Source organism: Pleurodeles waltl, chromosome 8, assembly GCF_031143425.1.
Source record: "Pleurodeles waltl isolate 20211129_DDA chromosome 8, aPleWal1.hap1.20221129, whole genome shotgun sequence".
NCBI lineage: Eukaryota > Metazoa > Chordata > Amphibia > Caudata > Salamandridae > Pleurodeles > Pleurodeles waltl.
This window is the reverse complement of record NC_090447.1, coordinates 103,219,588-103,233,955: the sequence shown is the minus strand read 5'-3', so window position 1 is coordinate 103,233,955 and position 14,368 is coordinate 103,219,588. Positions and strand designations below refer to the sequence as shown.

Here is a 14,368-nt window from a genome sequence, read left to right as displayed (position 1 = left end):
GCGAGTGAAGCGGTAAAAGGAAACAGGAGCACAGATTTCATTAATGTAGCCGGGTTGTTGGCACCAGTGCCCAGGACTGCCTGGGTCCCTTTGCCCCAATGTCAGTTCTGTTTTTGTTTTTTCTACCTAGCCACTGGGATAGGTGGCCAACTTTCCTTAGTTGCATCAGAGCCCACAGCAGCCTTGCTACTCTACTGCATATTTTTCACACTTCCTGCAATGCCATCAGAATAAGTGCTCCCATAGTTATATATACCTTGTGATGTCATCAGAGGTGAAGTGATGTAATTTACAGAGATGACATTAGGGAGAGATGCCACTTCCGCTGCCTCCGACATTTTGGTAAATCGGCATCCAAAAACACACTAGTAGAAATGTCCACGCTCAAATGTTCGCGAGCTACGTTTGCGCTTTACAAATTCCCCGTAAGGGGCCATCTTATGGCGAAATAACAAACATATTTTTACCCAGTGCCGCGTTATTAACAACCCCCAACAATAACCATTCCAGAATCAACCTTTGTTTTCTAGAATGTTTTTTTTTTTTTTATAAGTTGATTTTGAAACCTATTGTGACGTCATTTTCTGGACGGCCCCTTTAATCAGGTCTGTGATCCAGTGAATGCATTTGTGCTCAGTTACACAGCAGTTGCACATGCACTAGCCAACCGATGGCCACACTGACTGTTAATTGGTGTGCTCGGCAATTACACATGGAACTGCTCTAAACAAGCCATTCAGTTAGTTTACAGCAATAAACTATTGTAACACATTCATTGTCGCCAGTCTCATTGCGCTGATATACATTCTCGAAGTGTAAAACCGATTTCTACTAAAGGGTGAAACTTGCATGTGGGAGACCCTGTACATTTCCATAAACCGATTACAGAGCACTGAGGGGCTGATTTAAGATAAGTGGCGGGGCACCGAGTGCAGCGCCGCTTTCGTTGCGCCCCTTAGCGCCCCCCGTACCGCCACCATGTGTGCATTGTATTTAAAATACGGCGCACCACGCAACAGGGTAGACGGAAATAGCATCAGAATTCCTGACGCTATTGATGTACTTTGTAGGAGTACCACCAAAATATTGGTGCTACTCCTGCAGAGTACATAGGGGCCCTTTATAAATATTGGTATGCCCACTTTTAATGTCTGCTCTGAGCAGGCATTAAAAGTGCAGAAAAAAAGTGCAGAAAAAAATGGCGCAAGGAAATCTCTTAGATTTCCTTGCACCATTTTTACGCCCCCCCCTAACAGGGGAATGCCCCCTCTTGCATACATTATGCCTGGTGCAGGCATAATGTGGGGAAAGAGTTTACAAAGTGCATGCATTGCACCACTTTGTAAATATGGCATGTGTAAAAAGCCCCTTTAGCGCTGCCTTAGCGTAAAAAATGAAGTTATGGCGGCGTTAAGGTGGCGCTAGGGCCTTTTAAATCAGGCCCTGAGACTCTTTTCAGCTTCCTCTGGTGCTGACAAATTTCATTAGTACATTGGCTAGGAGGCCCGGTTCCAGGAATTTATATCTGGATGGGCCAAGGGTGCATTTTGGTGGGCCAAATTGTGCCCAATTTTCAACAATTCTGGAAGTAGCCTACAACCTGGGCTGTGGTGCCACTGCACCTGCTGCATCATTGGCAGGTAAACCCCTGTCCCCTCTTCCCCAACACACACCTCCCCGCTGCAGCTTGCCTCGGACATGAGCTAAGCTTGCCACAGGCCTGTTCTCTTTTTTGTCACAGACAGTAGAAGAATCATCTAAAGGTGGTATTTTTCTCCCTATCAGTACACAAGTAAAACAGCTATTACAAAATTCCACTAGAAAATGTATTCTAGAGATTTCTTATTGCCCCCTGACTGATAATTAAAGTGAAATAAAACATCACATTTGCCGACTTGGAGGAAGCACTTGACAGATGCTTTCTCTGTGGCCTCTTTTTCTGTTACTGGGAGGGCCAATGGTCTAGAACCGGGCCTGTTGGCTAGGCGCCTTTTTCAAGAAGTCCAAATTCCCATTGATAGACACCGAAGGGCTTTGGGGCAGATTCACAATAATATGTAAAGTGGTTTGAAAGAGTATTACAGTAGTACTCCTATGTGCACTATTTGTTACATGCCTTTCTGAATTAGCCCCAAATGTCAAGGTGGGAAGAAAGTGCGAATATTCACATACAGTTAGTACAAACAGAAAGGACTGCCCCTCTTTCAGTTTCACTATTAGGAAGTTGAAAGTTTCCCCACCATTTCCAAAGGCGTGCAAGGGGATGTAAAGCAGAACGCCTGCAGTACGGCTTCCCGCAATGACACCAAAAATAAATCTGGTTTTTCGTTCACGTAGGTATTGTGTAGGGGTGGTTTCAGGAACGGTAGATTTGTGAATTCAAGGATAGCTATTGCCACCTGGCGGAATAGTTTGTAATGCATTTACTGTGTGTTGTATGCAGAATTAGAAAATCGCTCTAACGACGCTTGGAAATTGCAGCTATTTTTCAACACAGCTGCCCCGTTGTATTGCATTTACTAGACATAGATGGAAAGGCACAAATCACTTGATCTTGAAAAGGTAACACCATTATTAGGGTGAAGTATTTGGGATTCTAGCTTTCGAGAACAAGTACTAGAATAAATGGAAGTACAATCTCGGCATGTTGCTGTGTTTGTTTACGGAAAGTTAGATAAAACATGACGCTTTCTTTAAATCAGAGCTGTCACCTTCAGTGAATTATAGCTCGGTCAACGCCAAGATTACCGCCAATTACAGCAGCACACAAGTACCGAGGATTTGTCCACCTACCGGCAGCGGGCACAGAGTACATACGGGTATTCGCAATACATTAATATGACAAAGGTAAAATTGGCTGCCAGAAAGTGAGAACCAAACCCAGAAAAATGGTAAAGTTATGATGGAGGTAGAATCCGCCCACCCCACCTCCATCCCTCTGGTGCCAGCAGGACCTCTTGAGTCATGGACCAGCATCACCAAGGCTCACATCGTCGTAGATGCTGATGGGTGTCACCCATTTCAGAACTATCTCAGAGCTGGCTTTATTTTTTGAGTGATAAATGGTGCCTTTTCTTGGACGCTGTTTTGTGTTCTTATTTCTCTTGTCAGCTGCAAAGCATTAGCTGCCCCCAGTCATGTTACCATGGTGTAAATAGATTGTACTGCAAAACTGTATTTTGTACTTCTGTAATCAGGTGTTTTTTACCATCCTGCCCAATTTACCCCAAACCGCAAGAGGTATCTCAGTGACTGCCCCATAGTAGTAACCAACTGTGTCAACCTCAACATCCCTCTGATTCACAGTTTCTGAAATATACCATTGGTGTGAGTCCATTTTCAATTTGCCCCCAAGTTTTGAAAATGTTATGAAGCAGTTTTCAGAAGCATCCCAAAATTCACTCAGTTTCCATCTGCCTGGATTAACCTTTACGAAGTACTTGTAGAAGTTCCATGCACAAGGTATGCACTTTAGTTTTAAAATTGTAGATTGTGATTGCAAGGACAGTGTGCACAGTGAGTCTGTTACACAGTGTAACCCTGCTCACTGCTGGTGATCCATCCTACTGCAGTGTCAGGGGGTCCGACCTTGTGCTGAGCTGTTTCTGCTCTCAAGCAGATACCAGGGATCTCTAAGGGAAGAGGAGTACCCAGGGTGCAGCCGAGAAGCATCTGCAGAACTCCATTACTAAAGGATCATAACAAAGAATGTAATGCGAGTGCGTGTAACGCGAATGCATGTAACGCGAGTGCACATTACGCGAGTGCACATTATACTATTGCATGAGTGCATAAAGCATAAGTGCATTAAATGTAAGAATAGTGGTTGGCTTGGATGCTGTCTACGTCAACAGTAGGATGGTTCTTCCTATAATACTTAGTAAGCCCACTTTGTAGAACCCTGGAAGAGGACATTCTCCTAGGTTCTAGAGATGCTTGTCCGCTAGTAGTGGAAATGAAGAAGTAGTCACTGGTATCACTGTAGAGTAAATGAGATCAGCAGATGACAGAGGAGTGTTGTCATTGCTGAATGGAGCAGGCCCACATGTGCCACTAGGGTATCCTCACAAGTCCACTTCATCAGCTCCCCAGGTTTTTTATTCCAGAACAGCTTCACGCACAGCAGAACACCACCAAACAGGAGCGGTAGTACAGTCCTAAGAGTGATAGAAAGGGAAGGCCAGAATCACCACCACAAAAGGATAGCAAAAGCCTAGCAATAAAAGGAGCTAGGTAGGGTGATTATACTGAGCGAATATGGAAAAGGAACAAGAGTGGTCCAGAAAGCCCCCTGGGAGCCTTGAGGTGATATCTATGCCAAAAACTCACCTGAATTTGCAAGTACCAAGAGGAAGATGGTGCACGTACTGCACCATCAGACATCCTGTGCGCCGCTGTGCTCGGCGTGTGACTGGGTGTCCTTGCGGTCTCCACCACACAGGTGTTTCCACAGCCGTGGTCTCCCCCTGGGGGTGTTCCATGATCAGTGCAGCGTGTGAGATGGGAGGTCAGCCAAGGGACTGCAAAGTTCTGTACTGGGCAAAGGATACAACACTTGAGCTCTTCCTGGTTAGGTCTGCACTATGGCCTGCCCTTCTAAGATGGCTGTATGCATCAGTGGTGTGGAAATTTGCAAGATGTTTACTTCTCCAAGATCCAGATTTACCTGTTACGGGAACAACCAACCAGATTTTACCAGTCGCTAAAATCACTTTGAATACAGGCTGCATTACAGCAGTGATCCGTTTTCATGCCGCCTCCAAGCCCTTAGCCTTGGCACATGGAGCTGATGTGATGCTCCCCTCCTCCAGGCTCTACTCTCTCCCACCCTCTGCATCATCCTCTCTACACCCCGCAGCATCGTCCTTACCCTCCCATGCCCCGCAGCAGCCCACTGCTCATGTTTACGACCTTCCCACAGCAGGTGGTAAATGTGATGAGTAATACCAACAGGAAAGGAAAAATGTGCATAATTCCTCCCAGCAAAAACAAGATCTATATGGTTATTCCCCATTCCATGGGGTTAAACCAGGGCTGCTCCTCCGCAATGGCAGAGGGGCGTCGGCCCCCTGGCTAAGAGCCAGGAGATAAAAAAAAAAACAATAGCTTATTATCGTTTTATTTTTCATCTGCTGGCTCAGCCAGCAATGCAGGGAGGGGCGGGGCTAGGCCACGGGAGGTGGAGGGGGGGAGAGGAGACAGTGCACCTAAGTGTGCATGTGTTTGGCCGACCGTCTTAGGCCGGCCAAACACATGCGCACTTAGGTTTCTCCAACCCAGCTGTGTATACAGCCGGGCTGGAGAAACTGCACAGACCCCAGGGTTGTGTCTGAGTGGCAGTCCAAGCCACTCAGACCAATCCTGACATTGCTTTCATGCTATGATTAGCATGAAAGCAGCACCAGGATTGCTGGGGAGCCTGTGCAGGTGTATCAGTGAATGTTGGGACACCACAAGAAGAGGAGCGACAAGCAAGGCGGCAGGAGTCGGTGGCAGCGGGAACGGAGGGAAGGTAAGTGTTTAAAAAAAATAAAAAAAATGTTCTCTCCCATCCGCTCCTACCCCCATGGCCCGCCTCCACACACACTATTGACATTTGCAGCTGCCATCGCTGGGATAAACTCATCCTTTCATGGTACTGATGGGGTGTTACCACACAGAACTGATTTTTAAGGGTGTGGATGTTCCACCCCGCCAGTACTGTGCAACTTCAGATCAGTACAGGAGCTGGACCTTGGCGAGAGGTAGTAGTTTCAGGGTTGGAATGTCCATGAGTTTGTGCACACCCATAAACATACATGCTTAAATGCATTCATAAACTACTCTGCAATCTCTTTCCCCATTGGAAAAGGTTAGATATTTACTCCTGACAAAGGCAGGGGTAAAACGTTTTTCAAAGTGGGAAGAAGGAAGTTTGGGGACGTGAATTTGCATTTGTTCAGCAGATTTTCATATGAGCAAATGTATGTGTGCATAATTGCCCTTGAGAAATGTATATCAATCAATCAAAAAAATTTGTAGAGCGTGCTACTCACCCGTGAGGGTCTCAAGGCGCTGGGATTGATTGATTGATTGATCAAGCATGTTTTTCCTAAATAACGCCTTGGAGAACGTATATTAAAAGTTGAACAGTATTTTTGGAAAACGTCTTTTTAAAGATGCCTTTTTTGACTATATTTTATTTGGAAAGCAATAGTCAGTCCTGCTTTCATGCTTCTGCATATACTTGCATATAGCAGGGAGCAATCTGGGAGTATTATAAGTGGCTTCAAATTGTCACATTTGGAAATATGTGAATGTTTTTATTCTGGAACCGTTGTCAGTGATGCAGGTTTAACTAACACCTCACTGAATGTCCGTAACTCACCTTAATAGTAAAGGCCTTTGTAATAATGAATCGCATGTAAGAGCTTGACCAGTTTACACCTGTAGTGAGACCTCCTGCCTTTGGCACAGACAGTCCTCTTTCACAGATGCATACTGGGCTACTGTAAACTGGCAGACAAAGGTTCCTGATGTCAAAATAAACATTAAAACTTGTTGGCCTTGATCCCAAAGAATATGTCCTGGATATCCGCAAAAGGAATTCTACACTCCTGGGCCTGACCTGAAGGAGGTCTTTTTAAATGAAAACACGTCATTGTATTTTGTGAATTCCATTCCACAAATAAAACACGGATCATACTTGAAAAGGCTCGTGTTTTAAAATTCAGATATTTCTATTTTGTTACCAATATTTCTACCAATATTTGAATTAAAAACATAAATCCTGTCAGGGACAACGTGAATAGTAATAATGGTGAGATTTCCTTTTTCACATAATAAATTATTTTCTTCTAACTTCCCAAAGGATGGAGTGAAATGCTCCGATTTTAAACTCTTATCAGGAGCCCTGTTTAGCCAATGGTCAGTGACTAGAGAGAGAGGGCTATTGTTCGCCTGTTGACCAGAGTGTCCCAGCACGGAGCAGGGAAGTTGTTTCCGGTAAGTGCCCAGTAGACTGATGGGAGTGGGAAGTGGAACGGAAGCCTGTGTTATGGAACTAAAAACACTGCTTAAAATAGACCCAACAGGTTGCATATGTTGGAAAATCCAAATGGAAAACAAGCCTCAGCACGTCTCTGGTCCAGAATTAGTCTATTTACCAACATAAGTGCTGTGCAGGGCGTTGACTGATATTGGTAAAAATAGAAAAAATGGCGCGTGTTACTGTGCTTACGGGATGCAAGACCTTCCCAGATACTGCACATTCTTAAAGCATGACTGTGCGAGTATTTCTATTTATAAGGAAATACGGTGTAATTCAGTCTACTGGACGGGGTAAGTTTGTAATTGCATATATATAGTGCTTATTACTCCCGACGAGGCGCTAAAGCTCTTTCGGAATGGGTAGCTTCCTGGCTCTGCTATGGATGGAAGTGTTTCCACCGTAGGGCCTAGGTGGATGGTGTAGGTGTTGTATGTGGGAACCACAGTTGTGCCCTTATCTAGCTATAGTACCCGCGCCTGCATATGCTTTAAGGGAAACACCCGGAAGAACGAGTCTGGAACCGTGAGGTTGCGAAACAACGCTTTCGTTTTCCACGACTCCCTGGTTTTGGTATCTTAACCACGCATGTCTGAACAACGTACATGCGTGGTTAAGGTACAGAAGGGAGTCGGAGTGGACGCGGTGAAGCAGGAGGTAAGTTGGGTTGGGACTGGGGCTGTTTTTGGGAGGGGATTATTAGGGTTTAGGGGGGCAGAGTTTAGGTGTTAAGGGTGGGGTGGGGACTCAAGGTATTTTTAGTTTTTGGGGTGGGGTGGGGGCCTGGGGGTGATTAGGGTTTGGGGGTGAGGGAGGCTCAAGGTTTAGGTTTAAGGGGTGGGGTGGGGGGCTGGGGGTGATTAGGGTTTGGGGGGGAGGGAGGCTCAGGGTTTAGGTTTAAGGGGTGGGGTGGGGGGCTGGGGTGCTGGGTCATGCATGCTGATCGCTAATTCCTTTACCTGGAATGTGTTTACAATGGTAAAATCGTTGTAAACGCATTGGTGGTAAAGGCATTAGTGTTTAGAACGAGGTCGTTGTTCCCACCTCGTTGTTGAGCCACTGGTGGTTTAGGCACCCGCGGTTCCGACATATAACCGGGTGATGGCGGCAGATATGCTGTGGCTGCTCCCCAGTAGGTCTTGGGGATCCAGGTTGAGTGTTATGATGTACAACAAATTAATCAGATGACTACAGGTGTTGGTCAGGTTGATTTGGGGATGTAATTGCTTAGTTATTATGATCAGTTTCCAGAGATTGAAGCGAGCCATGATGTGTGTCACTGTCTTGCATATCACAGAATCCAGAACAAGGATCTTTTGGTGGATTATAAAACATCCTGAAAAGGCAGAAGTTTTGCAAACGTTTATTGTCACGTTTTTAAAGCTATGTGATCTACGGTGGCTGGGAGGTGTTCCGGGAAAGGTTTTGAATACGTTTTTTGCACGTTTGTTAAAAAGAAAGAACAACCAATCAGGAAGCCCAAAGTCTGACTTGTTTAATACAAAATAGCATTCAACAGAGCATTTTATCTCCCTCCGATTCCACATCACTGGTACACATCTCTTTCTTCCTTAGCTCTGTGGGAACATCACCCTTTTGTGTACCCCAAGCTCTCCCTACCTCTGTGACTGCTTCCCTCCTCCGTCTACTTCACATCTCTGCCACAGTTTCAAGGGTAAGGTGCATATGTCGCATTATAATATTATGCAGTCGTAACTAAACATCTGCCAAGACACCCTTACTGCATATTTCCAACAATGAGAGGAAGGGGCTTGTTAGATCCTCAATCTAAGGTAAAATACTGTTTCTGAAACACAAAAAAATCTAAATCCATGCGTAGAAAGAAATTAATTCCTCACTACCTGTTCAAGGTTTCTTTTGGTACTGCTTGGCTGGGGGACACCAGGCAGCTTGAAATTTCAACTGTTTTTGTGCGCCCCTGTTTCTGAAACATTAAAATATAATTCAGTGTTGTTTTAAGCGAGGAAGGTTTGACTTAGCTGAAGTTGGGCAGTTAATTCAAAGTTGTTCTGAACAGTAGACCCCTAAATATATTTTGCCCAGGGCCCCACAAATCCCTAAGATGCTGCTACACCTAGAACTGTTTTTAAGGCATTAACCAAAAGTATTAAGCATGCACATACAGAGATGTGCAAGGGACGAGACCACAGCCGCATAATTTCGCAAAAAGGGACTTGCTGTTGGCCAACCCGAGGCCTCTGAACGTGCCCTATATATAGATACGTTTGCTACCATAAAACCAACACCCCCACAATTCATTTGAGTCAGCTAAGGAGCCCAGCGAGCTCTGGGTCCCAAGCTGCACCGATAGGAGCTACACATAACCCAGCAAGAACTAGCCCAACCTTGTCATTCAGTATCAGGGCCATAAGCATGAAAGATAAAGCAACCCTAAGTGCCTTTGAGGTCATGAGATTGGAGCATCTAAGCCCCAAAGTTATAGTTTAAGCAACTCCCTTTGGAGGTGCAGTGGGTGGCTCTGCTGCCACTGGTGGGCGCGAACGGTGTCACTGGGTATACGCGTATGTGCACCCCGCTCCTACTCATGAGACGTGTGCCTAGCTTCTTAGCAATGCACAAAACCAGTTCTTAAGTTAGGGACTCTCCATAGGAGGAACCCTTGCTGCTCACAGTTCTAGTCTGAATACTGCAGTTGCTGGTTGTCATTTTGAGGCAGAGTTGGGGGGGTGCAGTGCTGGAACAGTGAATTGTATGCCAGATGTGGGATCTGGGCAGGCCCCAGTGAAATGTGGTGTTTCCTGGTGCAAATTGCTGGCACATGGGCCCATTTAATGTTGCCCACACTCTGCATTCAGAGCAGCTGTCTGCAGCAGGTGCCAGAGATCTCTTGTCCAGCTTGGCCCAACACAAATGCCTCATTTAAAGGGCCATCAACAGTCTGTTTGTCTGGTTTCATCCTTGATGGGAGCTAGCCGAAGCTTAACACCTGCACAACAATGGCATTCTAGAAATAATGCTACTCAGCTTGTTTTCACTTCACAGGTGTGTATGAGATAAACTGTGTGGAGGCACACTGGGAAAAGTTTTTTCCCTTTTCCCAGCTCTGTATGTAAAAGATACGCATGCACTATAAGGAGAACAGATGTATCTATCTATAGGAGTAATTACACTAATAACCATTTATATAGAACTTGCGCATAAGTACTACTGAAAGGAGCCTTTTTGGAATCTTAGAATGAGGAAAGAGTAAGAAAATAAAGTAGGTTTCTAAACTTACGCCTTGCAGTTCGAATGCAGCTCAGAGATGCCTTTTATAACTCACTAAGCTTTATTTCAAGGTTTGTAGCCTGTAAACTGCAGGTGACTAAGGATCTCTGCAACAAAAGCATGAACCCACTGAGCTATCTACATAAAACAAACATCTGTGACCTGCATATTACACACTGTTTCAGCAGCAGGCACATTAGCTATTCTTTTTATGATAAGTCTACCTGTGACCAGAGCACACATAGAGCTCACTGGCAAGTGCATTAACCACCGGAGCTATCTTACTGCTATTGTACCCCAGAGCTTGATAGGGAAACACACATCCCTGCAGCAGATGCACTCTGTGACCAATGAGCACATTTGCCTTTGTTGCCAATTTATTTGCAGAGTTTAAAATGTACAAGTTAACTGTCTCAGCCCCTCATGCCTCCGCCCCTCTGACTCCGCCTTCTTCTGCTGCCACCTGTCACCTCCAGTTTATGGGATCCCGGAGTACATTTTTTCCATTTCCATTACTTGGGGTGGGAGGGGCTGAAGAGCAAGAGGGAAGGTTCATAAAAGTGTCATCAGAGGCACACACATCTTTTAGGGGTGCGCAACACTGTGAAGATCTTTGCTTATTTCTTGCAAAAACAAATTTTAAAGTTATATGTAGTGTGATTTCTCATGTTGACATTCGTAACTTGATCGTGTTGTTCAGATGTAGAGGTGCTTTTAATGGTGGATTCTAAAACTTAATAAAGTTTATTATAAAAAAATTAAATAGAAGTTGAGTGCAATTGGGTTTTTGCTTGACAATTTGGTCTTCACAGTTATTTTAATATAGCATATTTTACCATTTTGTACGTAAATTTAGAGTCTACAGCATAGAAAATCCATGTAAATTATGCACTTTCAGACAAAGTCCTGATCTTCAGGCTACCATCTATAGATTTTAGAAGTAGCAGGTCCGAGAGAGAGTGTCTAGAAAAGTTGTGCTGTAAATTGGGGATGGGTTACAAGGGTTGTGTCACAGCAGAAGGGGGATCCACTCCTGAAGTCCTCCAAGAACCCAAGGTTGAAGCCGCGAGGAGTCACCAGTGTCACCCCAGCTGCAGCAAGCACAGCCCTTGCAAGCCGCCTGCTCTGCTGAGGCTGTGTGTGGTCCTGCAGTGCGCTTCTTTCTTTTATATATAATTTACGGATGGCATCAATTAAAGCATGCAAGATATTGAGACTGAGCAATATGTTTGTCATTACGCCCTGCTTACTTCTGCAGTAAATATTTAGAGCGGGGGAATGTCATATTTTTTGAGTTACGTCAGCTTTCCTCAACAATGTTTTTGCTGTTCTTTGAGAACAAAAAAGTTGTTCAAGTAAGCCCAGAGTGTTCTCACCGTGGCTAGCGCCTGCAACCAAGCGCGCCAAGAATTCACATTATAAACACCAAGCGCTGAACTGCAGCATCAGACTTTTCTATCTATCTTTTTTTAGGGAGTTTTGAGAAATTATCGACGCAGCGTGTGCAAGCGCCAACCACAAGGCAGCAGGACCTGAAAGAGTGAGAGGGTACCCGTGATTTATGGAAAGTGGCCTTTTACCCAGCAGCAGACCCTAAAAGAGGATGCGAGAGAAGTCGAACCGCTGTCGAAACATCCTGTCCTGGGATCTTCATCTGTTCTGTAAGTATATCATTCATTTGGTGTTACTCTTAAAGGATTCTCTCCCAAATCATTCCATTACACCGGAGGAGAGGGCTCAGAATGTGAAACTGAAGCATTAAAGCGCCAGCCCCTCCTTATTTATGGCTAGGCCTGGCGTTAGCCAATAACTTTTGATTTTAATAAAATTATATGTATATTATACTTACATACTAGGGCTTTCAGCCAGCCCTCATAATCCATTGGTCTTTGGTTGTGTTAGTCACATTTGTATTCCACCCACTACAGCATAGAGTATGGGGCAGTGGGTCAGCCCACTTCAGCCATTGGCTAGCTTCACTGTGAGTGGCGGGATTCTGCCCTTTCACAAGGAGCACATTCACACGCAATGTAGTTCCCTTCAGTGCCAGGTACTGCTATGTCAATGTATAATTTTTGAGACTCAAAAAATATTTCAGCTTTTTCCATTTTTTCCCTCATATTGTTAAGCGCCTGGCCGCTCCCACGACAATGCTTTATAAAAACCATAACAAACAAGCATTGACAAACCCACAGCACTGGCTGCTAATGCCAGACCTATCGGCTTTGCCAATGCTTATTGACAAATGCATTTATAAAAGAACATACCACCTCCATGGACCACTTACTTCATTTTTTCTTCTGCCATATGTATGTAAGTAAGTAGCATGTTTATAGAGAGTGGAGGTGACTACAAGGAAATCAAAGTGTTCTACTGTGAGAATAAAGAATAGAGGAAACATCAGGCAGTGCAGGGACTGGGGGCGAAAATAAGTCTATATTGCCAGAGAGAATATACCTGGTACAAAGGAGCATGGGAAGATACAGGTAAGAGGCTCTTAAAGTGTGTGGAAGATAACCAGCGATGTAATCCAGGGCAAGTTGTACCTCTAAGAGATAGGTCTCCAGATCTTTTTGGAAGTATAGGTGTAACATGTTGTGGGTCTTGATTTGGGATTGAGTTTCCAGTCCTTGGTTCATATTAGAAATAAAGCCTACCATCCTGTCTTCATCCTTCCTTCCTAGTCATCAGTCTGGTGATGTGCCTTCTTTGGATTTTATGAGTGTTTCCAGAAATATGAGAAATAATTTGTATTTCAGGGAAACATTGTGCGATGTTGTGCTGTTCTCTATGTCTTGTATTGTTCTTTTCTCCCGCATTGCCATTTCATGATCAAGTATGGAGGACCGAAGCGGATACACGTCACACACATCACTGTATGCTTCCTTCCTGGTATAGGTATGGCGTGGCTTGACAGCACAGCTGTCACCAGACAATTATGCGAGCATCACTAGAAAGGGGCTTAGGCTCCCCCCACGTTGGGAGCCAGGAGTACATGTTTTGATTGGGCAGACGTTGTGTACTTCTGCAAAAAGATGCTTGCCTTCTCCACAGCTGTGATCATTTTGTATATTTATCTAGTTGCCTGAGTTTGAACTTTCAGTGGCACACAGATGACATTGTAATGTTATAAAAGTGTGATAGATAAATAGATAATCTATGGTGTTTTTCACTGGAAACATTACAAATGGGAGGAGTTTAGTCATTAATCTGCACAGATTATTTAGGTCTGATTTGCCCGTACAACTGTCACCTGACCTTTTAACATACACTAATATTATTTTACAGTTTTTTGCTTCCATACAAATATGGGTGTCCAAGAGAGCCAAATCCGCATCCGATCTACATGATAACCACTGACAATGGTGATTTCCATTTAGGTTGATCCAACCAGACACCATCTTTGGCCACCCTGATCTGCAGTCTGGCACTTTAGAGAGCACTATCTAATTTTCCCTTGATTTTTGCTGACTGCAAATCATCTTTCATGCAGCAAAAGTGTTCCCCCACTCATAAGGTAATCCTGGTGCAGAAGTGACTTCTCTCTGGAGTACGTATACAAAACAGTGATCCATGGAATTCTTGAATAAAACACAGCCACTGGTAATCACTCAGGCAGCATCCCAATCCATCGTAATTTTGCACACCATGCCACCTCAGTTTGGACCCAGCAACATGCAAATCAGTCTTGACTTTGCTGTAATAGGAAGAGTCCAGCCTGAACTGCCAGGCCAGGTCCTCCCTGAACCAGAAAACAAGCAACCTAGAGCTAGTTTTGCCCTAGTTATAAGTTCATCAACCAGATGCAGCTTGGTTTCAGTGACACAATGTGGACCCAGATATATGCAAACCAGTCTTGACCCTGCTGCAATAGGAAGAGTCCAGCCTGAACTGCCAAAACAGGTCCTCCCTGAAATGGAACACAAGCAACCCAGGACCGGATTCGCCCTAGTTATGGGATCATCAGCCAAGTACAGCTGGTCTGGTTCAGAGAGGACCTGGCCTGGCAATTTGGGCTAGACTGTACCCATGAGGAGCAGGGTCAAGGCTCATTTGCATATGTCTGGGTCCAAACTGAGGTGGCATGGTGGG

The 14,368-nt window shown here is 44.7% G+C and overlaps 1 protein-coding gene across 2 annotated transcripts in view; it reads left to right on the top strand.

Moving 5' to 3' along the window:
- LOC138249772 (P2Y purinoceptor 3-like) overlaps window positions 1-14,368 on the top strand; it is a 223,502-nt gene that overhangs the window by 199,696 nt on the left and 9,438 nt on the right. For both annotated transcript variants that reach the window (XM_069203844.1, XM_069203846.1), the window contains one exon: window positions 11,750-11,937. The gene's annotated coding sequence lies outside the window, so the exon portion shown is untranslated. The remainder of the gene's footprint in view (window positions 1-11,749; window positions 11,938-14,368) is intronic.